Genomic DNA, 7795 nt, shown 5'->3' on the forward strand with positions numbered 1-7795 from the left:
TTTCTCACTGTCTCTTCCTGCTCCCACATCCCCTCTCAAGTTGCCTTAGTCAGGGCACCATGCTCTGCTGGCCTACCTCCCTTCCCAGTTCCATTGCCATTCTGCTCCCAGACCAAATCCTCATGATGGTCTTTGGGAATCCTAGTAGCAGATTTTGGCACAGTTTTCCTTCAAGTTTTCAGAGTTCATTGCAACCAGTCTTAGCACACTTGGCTGGCTTCCTGGAACATCCTTGCCTCAAGGATGGGACGATGGGGGTCTCAGTTTATCTTATCTCCCTCCTGTCCCTCTGAAAATTTTATCGAAGCAGTAGAAATCAGACCCAGAATTATACACAGGATCAGGACCAGAGACTGAAGCTCAGTCTTGTAACATTTAGCCCATTGAACTCTTACATTGTATCTCAGTAAAGTGGGGAAAACATCTCTGCTGAAGGGAGAGAGGTTGTGAAGCAGGGCTGGCCAGGCACGTGTTCAGGATAAGATGGGTCCAGATGATCAGTACCTGGAGGGCAGGGCCTTGTGAGCACGGGCTCAGGTGGACTCCAGAGGGCAGCCAGCACCAGTAGGCATCGGCGCTGGTTAACAACCCTACAGTGAAAGAGGACTGCACCCTACAAACTCACTTTACCCTCATCTTCTAAAACCTTGGGTTAGAGCGAAGACTTGCAGCTTCCACCACCAGGGGGCACCTTGAACTCTGGCCTCCCCAAGCCCAAACAGCATTTCAATATCATTCTAGACCAGCAGGCCACTTTTCAAATAAAGCCACCAACAGGGACGGACTCAATTTCCCAAGAGGACTAAAGACTCATGACTTCCATGACTGTGCTCACGGCCTGCCTGAGAAAGGGAAGTCTGGATGTGAGCAGCTCCCCGAGGGTGACAGAAAACCAGGCAGTGACAAGGACATCTGGGTGGGATCAACTTTGGAAAGGACTGAGTAAGAAGGTGCTGTATCCACAACAGAGATCTGAGCCCATGTCAGGACTCTTCGGGACAGGGCATAATATTAATAATACAGCACTAAATGAAGAGAGACCAGAAAACAGATATGAAATAATGCCAGAAAAAAAAAAAAAAAAAAAAAGCTCTGACGAGGCTCAGTCAGGTGGCAGATTCTTAAGACATCCTTTCTCCCACTCCAGGACTCCATTCCCTAAGACAAGCCCCAGACTAGAGGGTCAGTCCACCACAGTTGCCAGGCTACTTATGCACCCTGCACCCACGCCAAGCCTGCCCTTCCTCCAAGCTGTGTTCTGGCCTCCAGCTCTTCCCAAGTGTGAAGCATGACAGCCTCCCTTGGCAGGGCCTGTTGCCTCACTTCCTAAATGCCTTTTCTGCCAGCAGCTAGCTCCCTGATTTCTGAGGCGATTACGTGTCAGCTTCCTCTAGCTTCAGACGTTTACCTCTTTCTCTTTACTTCCTCAGCCAGCAGTTACCTTCTCTGATCTGCCAAAACCCTCACTGTGGGTTCCAGAATCTTCCCCCCAGGCCTGTCTTCCTCCCATGCCACCTGCCCTACCCTTAACAGACTTTGAGTTTCTGGGGTCACACCCTGGTTAGTTGACTAGCAACCCCAAATGTCTCAAAAGCATTTCAGAAATTGCTCTCCCCTCTGGCTGGGCCTGCTCCTGTCCCACCCTGGACTGTAAGCCTTTTCTGAAATCTGCCCAAAGCTGGCCATCTTCTTTGTCCCACCCCGGAAGCTCCACGACATGCGGTGCCTCTAGAGCCCTTCCCTGCCACAAGCTCCTCTCACCCCCTCACCACCACATTGGCATATCGTGGGTGCTTGTCTTAGCTCAGGCCCCATGACAAAATATGGATGGTTGTTTGCATTTACATGTTTATCTCTCTTTTTTCCTACTCCTTCCCAATCCCTTTCAACATCCCAACACCAGGTAGGAGAGAGAGAGGTTAGCGGGAGAGGGGCCAGAATTCTCTTAGCTGCTTCCTGCTGGTTAGGATTCTTGGGTTTTTTGGGCCAGTCCAATCCTCGTTTCAGATCTCTTGTCTCACAACAGCAACCAGGAGCAGCAAGGGAGGAGCAGCACTGTTCTTTTTCGGCTCCACGTTCTCTGGTCGCTGGCATTTATTCCCTCTCCAGAGTCCTCAGAATTAAACTCTCTGCAGCTGGCAAAGAGCTCCTCTCAGAGCCTGCATGAGGCAAATAGTCTGCTGCTGTGAACCATCTGAATCCATCCCACATCCCACACCTGGCACCAAAACAAAAGCATGTTTACATCCACAGCAGACGGTGACCTCAACAACGCAACAACAGGTATTTGTTTCCTGTCATTCTAGAGAGTTGATGCCCGAGATCAAGATGCTGGCATGGCTTGTTTCGTCTTCCTGGCTGGCCGATGGCTACCTTCTCATTTGTCCTCACATGGCTTCCACCCTTTTCTTCCAACTCACCAATCCGATCAGGTTAAGACTCTACCTTTATGACTTCATTTGACTTTAGGTGCTACTTAAAAGTGCTGTCTCCACCATCACTTTGAGATTTACTACAATTATTCCCATAACAGTATTTGGAGTGTAGCAATAGATTGCTTTTAGGTGCAAACGCTGCGCTAAAATTTGTGCCTGAGTTACCTCATCTAGGCCATGTAGATACTCCTCAAGGCAGATACAATCTCCATCTTTATGCCTGAGAAAGAGAACCAGAGAGGTAAATAACTAGGCTATAAATTAGCAGCAGCCTGGGGCTCCTGGCTCACATCTGACAATCTCAGAATGGGACTGTGCCCTATAGAATTTGAATTAGATAATCAGGGCTTCAGTGCTCCACTCAGAGATTCCTCAGCTGAAAGGCTTTGTTCTCCCAGAATCCTCTCCTGTCTGCAAGTTCGAAAGCTCCCATAGCTCAGAGTATTATATCCTGTGACTTCAAAGACTTAGAAAAGCAATACTGCTTCTTTCTACTCCCTTCCAGGCACCAGGCAGGAGCCCCCTCTTTTCTATGCCCGAGTCCTGAATCTTTAGCCAGTTCTGCATGTGGCAGCTATAACCCTGTCAACACAAGCAAGCAAAATCATGACCTCAAAATCTTGCTCCACTCCTCTGGCCAGCCCCAAATCTCTGTTGTCCGCAGTCTGTGTTCCAGTCTTCCCTTCTCCTAGTCCTCACACACCCAATCTCCCTCACACCGTGTCCACAAACCCCACCTGTAGCCCAGGTCCTGGACTGCCTCACAGCTCCTTTCTGCCACATCTGTCCTGAAATGGTCCATCCAGACTCCCTGAATTGACTACTCACCACTCCAGAGAAACATCCAACCAGGCGGCCTAGCCCTAGAATGTCCCAAGTGTTCAAGCCATATGGTAGCCAGAGACTTCTCGACCTCTGCTGGGCACCAGAGCCCTTCCTTCCCCATCTCATGTCTTCATGCTCCCCTGGCTAGCTCACTTCCAGAATCATCAGACATTTACACTTCCCGCTTTGCTGCCCACAAAGAATGGGCCGCCCTCCTCTGCATCCATGTCTGTCTCCACTCCCTGATCCCTACCTGCTCTTTTCCTGTAAGATCCCCTCAGCACCATGTTAGGACCAGCTCCCAAAGCTCTCATGGTCCTGGCTTCTCTCCCCCCCTCCCCACCCGTGCATTCTCTTCATTTTACGAGCAAAGGTAAGATGTAGACTGTAGAAGATACATGCAAGATATAGAAATATCATTAAAACCCCTATTTGCCACAGGGTCTCAGCTTTGGGTGTAAATACGAAAGGCTTCCAGCCAGACCAGATTAATAAAAACCTGCGGGGCAGAGTGTGGTCTTTCCCCTTGAGGTCAACAGCCATATTAAGAACCATGGCTTCTCGCCTCACAGTCACTCCATCTCTTAGCTTAACTGAAGACCCTTTTGAGCTAATTGTTCTCACTGTGTTACAATGTTGCAGTGTTATTTTAACAGTGTTACAATGACATCACTTCCCACCAGGACTGCCTTACCGTAACTTTCCTAAAATCTTCTCCAGCCACCCCTTAGCTCTCCTCTAACCCACTCTCACAGCCTAGCCAGGGACCCTGCAAGCCGCTGCCTCCTCCTCCTCCTCCTCCTCCTCCTCCTCCTCCCTAATCCTCTAGGCTCCCTCAGTGTTGCTTTCCATGTCTTCTCCATACTCTCGGGTACTTGGAAGTTTCCTGGCTGTTGCTTTTCCTTTTGTATAGTCCACACTCCCCGGGGATACCTTCTCTGCCTGTAGCCTGCAAATCTGTGTTCCTAGCCAGACCTCATTCTAGGCTCCCACCCACACACCTTACTTCCTGCCTTTGTGGATAATCCCAGAAGTCTTTACACCCTACTCCTGTGAAGTCTCCCATCTTTCACGCAAAACCTGTTCCTCCCCGTGCGTCACCTATCCAGATTGGTGCCACCAAGCTGGCTCCTTCCAAGCCGAAGGGTGACATCCTCATTCCCACCTCTTCCTTCCACCCACATGCAATGAGTTTTAGAATGCCTTGGGATTCACTTCCTTCAGGACCGGCCTCCATCTGTCCTTGCGTCACTGTCCCTGGGCTATTTCAGGAGGGCCTTTCCTGGACCATCTTCCCCCACTGCCATCTTTTCACATGTCTACCAGGGCTGTCTTTCTGACACAGAAAGCACCAGGCTCATTCCTTTTCTGTTTTCCTCTCTCCTGGAACAAAATGCCAGCTTCCTGCTCATCGCACAAAGCTCGCCTTTGCCTCACCCTCTTTTCCTGCCCCTGCCCCTCTGCTCTCCCACTGGCCTACTCCCTGTACATTTCAGGACCAATTCAGAACCGTGCGTGTCTCCTCACTCATATATTCAGCAGTTACTGTCTGAGAGCCTGCTTCCAGAGGCACAGCAGGGAACAAGCTCTGCGCCTCCTAGAGCATGCTGGGATTTCTTGGGGCCTTCTTGTTATGTACCATGATACTTACCTAAGGACTAACCTCCCTCGAGCCCTTGTCCTGTTCCTCTGTGTCCAGACTCAGGAGTCTGACCTGGCTCCTCATCAGCCTGTGAGGATGTTAGCGAGAGGTTTCCTTCTCCTCTGTCTTAGTCTCTTCTTTGGTAAAATGGGATGATGACAGTGGCCACTGACAGCAGGTTATTAGGAGGATCAGATCCTGGAACCTCCAAGGGCCTGGAACCTGGTACATGGCAGCCCTCAGTAGACTCTCCCTTCAGTGCAGTGCAAAGCATGCACGTCTGCATTATGTGTCTGACTGAATTCAAGGAGAAAAAGGCCTGAGATGCCAGCACACTGGAATCCAGTCAAAACCACATTCACAACACCCCTGAAAGAGCTAGAGGACAGAGAAGCGCTCCTTGTAAGGGACAATGTGGGGCAGGCAGCAGCAGGTGCCAGGGCCTGACCCAGAGCTTGGGTGTAGGCCCTGACTGCCCCACCCACAGCCTCTGGTGTAAGAAAGGCGACTGCTGATGTTTAAGATCCTTGAGCGTCTGGTCCAGTGTGGGGCTAGGAGGGGCAGAATGGGCCTGATTCAGGCTAGGCCAGGATGTGTGTGACTTATCAAGTTACCCAGCCTCCCAGGCAACTGTTCCCACCCCGGCCAGATGAACAAAGTCAGCCTGGGTTATTAGGACTCTGTGAGTCTGGAACTTTCTGTTTGTCCATTTGGGGTATTTTACCTAGATTATCCACCACCAGGAAACACACACACACACACACACACAACCAAAAAAAAAAACAAAAAAAACCAAAAAACAGGGACTGTGATTTATGACTTCAACAATAAATAAAAGAGGAAGTCAGTATTTCTAGAAACTTGATATTTGAAGGTTTAGTAAGCCATTACATGACATTGTTAGCTCTAAATCAGGAGTTGTGTTTCTCTTGACTCCATAATACCTTTTAGAGGAATTAATTTACAGAAACAATCCCCATTAAAGAACAAGATGAGTCCACGAAGACATTTTCTCCAGTGTTATTTATAACAAAAAGGAGGACTGTCCGAAGCATCTAGCAGAAAAGGATGCATCAGGTAAGTAATCCTTGCTGTGTCTGTTGGCTTATTACTTTCCGAAGAAAAGCTGCCAGGAGGATACCCTCTGTATGTCAAGCAGGAAGAAAAGGAGACCATGGTCCTGCAGGTGTCTTTATTTTTAGCTATTTTAATAGGGGTTCTTACACCTCTACCTCCCTTCTAACCCTTATCCACCCTAATACCTTCCAAGCCCCCAACACTAGGTCAGAAAAAAAGGTTAATGAGCAGAGGGGACGTAGTTTTCTTTAGCTACTTCTTGTTGTTTAGGGATGTAGTTTCTCGGGGCAAGTCCAATCTCCATAGTCAGGATATCCAGCAATCCAACAGTCCAGCAAACTAGCAATAGCAAATGCAGCTGCAGCAGGATAAACCAGCAGCAGCAGGATGAATCACCACCAGCAGTGGACAGCAGCAGCAGCAGCAGCAGGATGAACCAGCAGCAGGGAGCAGAGCAGCAGCCACTCCAGGCTCTCTGGGGGTCTTGGCATTTATTCCCTGGAAAGGTCCCCAGAATTAAACTATCTGCAGCTGGTCCAGATCATGCTCTTCTAAGAGCCGACATGAGGCAACCAGCCAGCTACTGTGGACAGTCTGGAGCAGCCCCAATATCCCACACCTGGGATGAAAACAAAACCATGTTGTCATAATATAACTGAGTGTTTTAAAGACACCAAAACGTCCACTGCATGATTCTAGTTCGGTTTTGAGATGTGATCTAGTTTGTGAGAAAGGGGGACGTCATCACGTTAAAGCCCAGAAGAAAATGTGGTCAGTTGGATATTCTTTTTCTGGTTCTTTTTATCTCCAAATGTTTGGCACCTATTGCTTTAAAACCCTCTCTAAAGCGGTACAAAAAAAAAGTGGCATTTTGGAAAAGCAGCACCTTGCCAAAAGTACAGTTGGTATTCTCACCTCTTCTTCGAGCAGCACATTCGAATCCTGGCTCCATCCCTGTCTTCCTCACTCGCTTTGGGTGAGATGCCCATGCAGGTGGCAGTGTGCTCCCAGATCTGCTTGGCTCTGAGAGTGTCACCGCCTTCCTAGGCTATCAGAGAGGGCTCCTCACAATCTTGGGACCAGGCATTTGGACTGGGGAGTCTGCGGACTGGGGCTGACAGCAGCAGCCACTGCCTCCCCTTCTGCAGGTGGGAAGATGAGGGAAAGGCAGGGGCAGACCCCTATAGCCCAGAGCCTGGAGAACGTTTTACTTTGTGGATGATAAGACAGATGAGGGATTGTGGATCCAGGATTGGCAAACCCAGCTGCTTTCCTGGCCCTGTCACTCACTATGTGATTTGGAGGAAGCCATTGGACACTATCTGTCTTAGGCAGGATTCTATTGCTGTGAAGGGACACCATACCAAGGCAACTCATATTTAAAAAGAAAAAGCATTTAACTGAGGTCTCCATTACAGTTTCAGAGGCTCAGTCCATTGTCATCATGCTAAAAGCATGCGGCACTCATGATGCTGGAGCAGTTTATATTCTGCTCTGAAGGCAGCCAGGCAGGCAGGCACACAGAGAGAGGGAGGAGAGGGGGAGGGGGAGGCAGGGAGAAGGAGGAGGAGGAGGAGGAGGAGGAGGAGGGGAAGCAGAGGGGAAGGGGTAATGGGGAGAGAGAGAGAGAAACTGGGTCTGCTGTGGGCTTTTGAAACCTCAATTATCCCCCCCCCCTGTGAAACACCTCCTCCAACAAGGCCACACCTCCTAATCCTTCCAAGAATTCTACCAACTGGAGACCAAGCATGCAAATATATGAGCCTATGGGGACCCTTCTCATTCAAACCACCTCACCATCCCACCCACCTGCCAA

This window comes from Psammomys obesus, unplaced genomic scaffold (assembly GCF_907164565.1).
Source record: "Psammomys obesus unplaced genomic scaffold, mPsaObe1.curated_primary_1811, whole genome shotgun sequence".
Taxonomy (NCBI): Eukaryota; Metazoa; Chordata; class Mammalia; order Rodentia; family Muridae; genus Psammomys; species Psammomys obesus.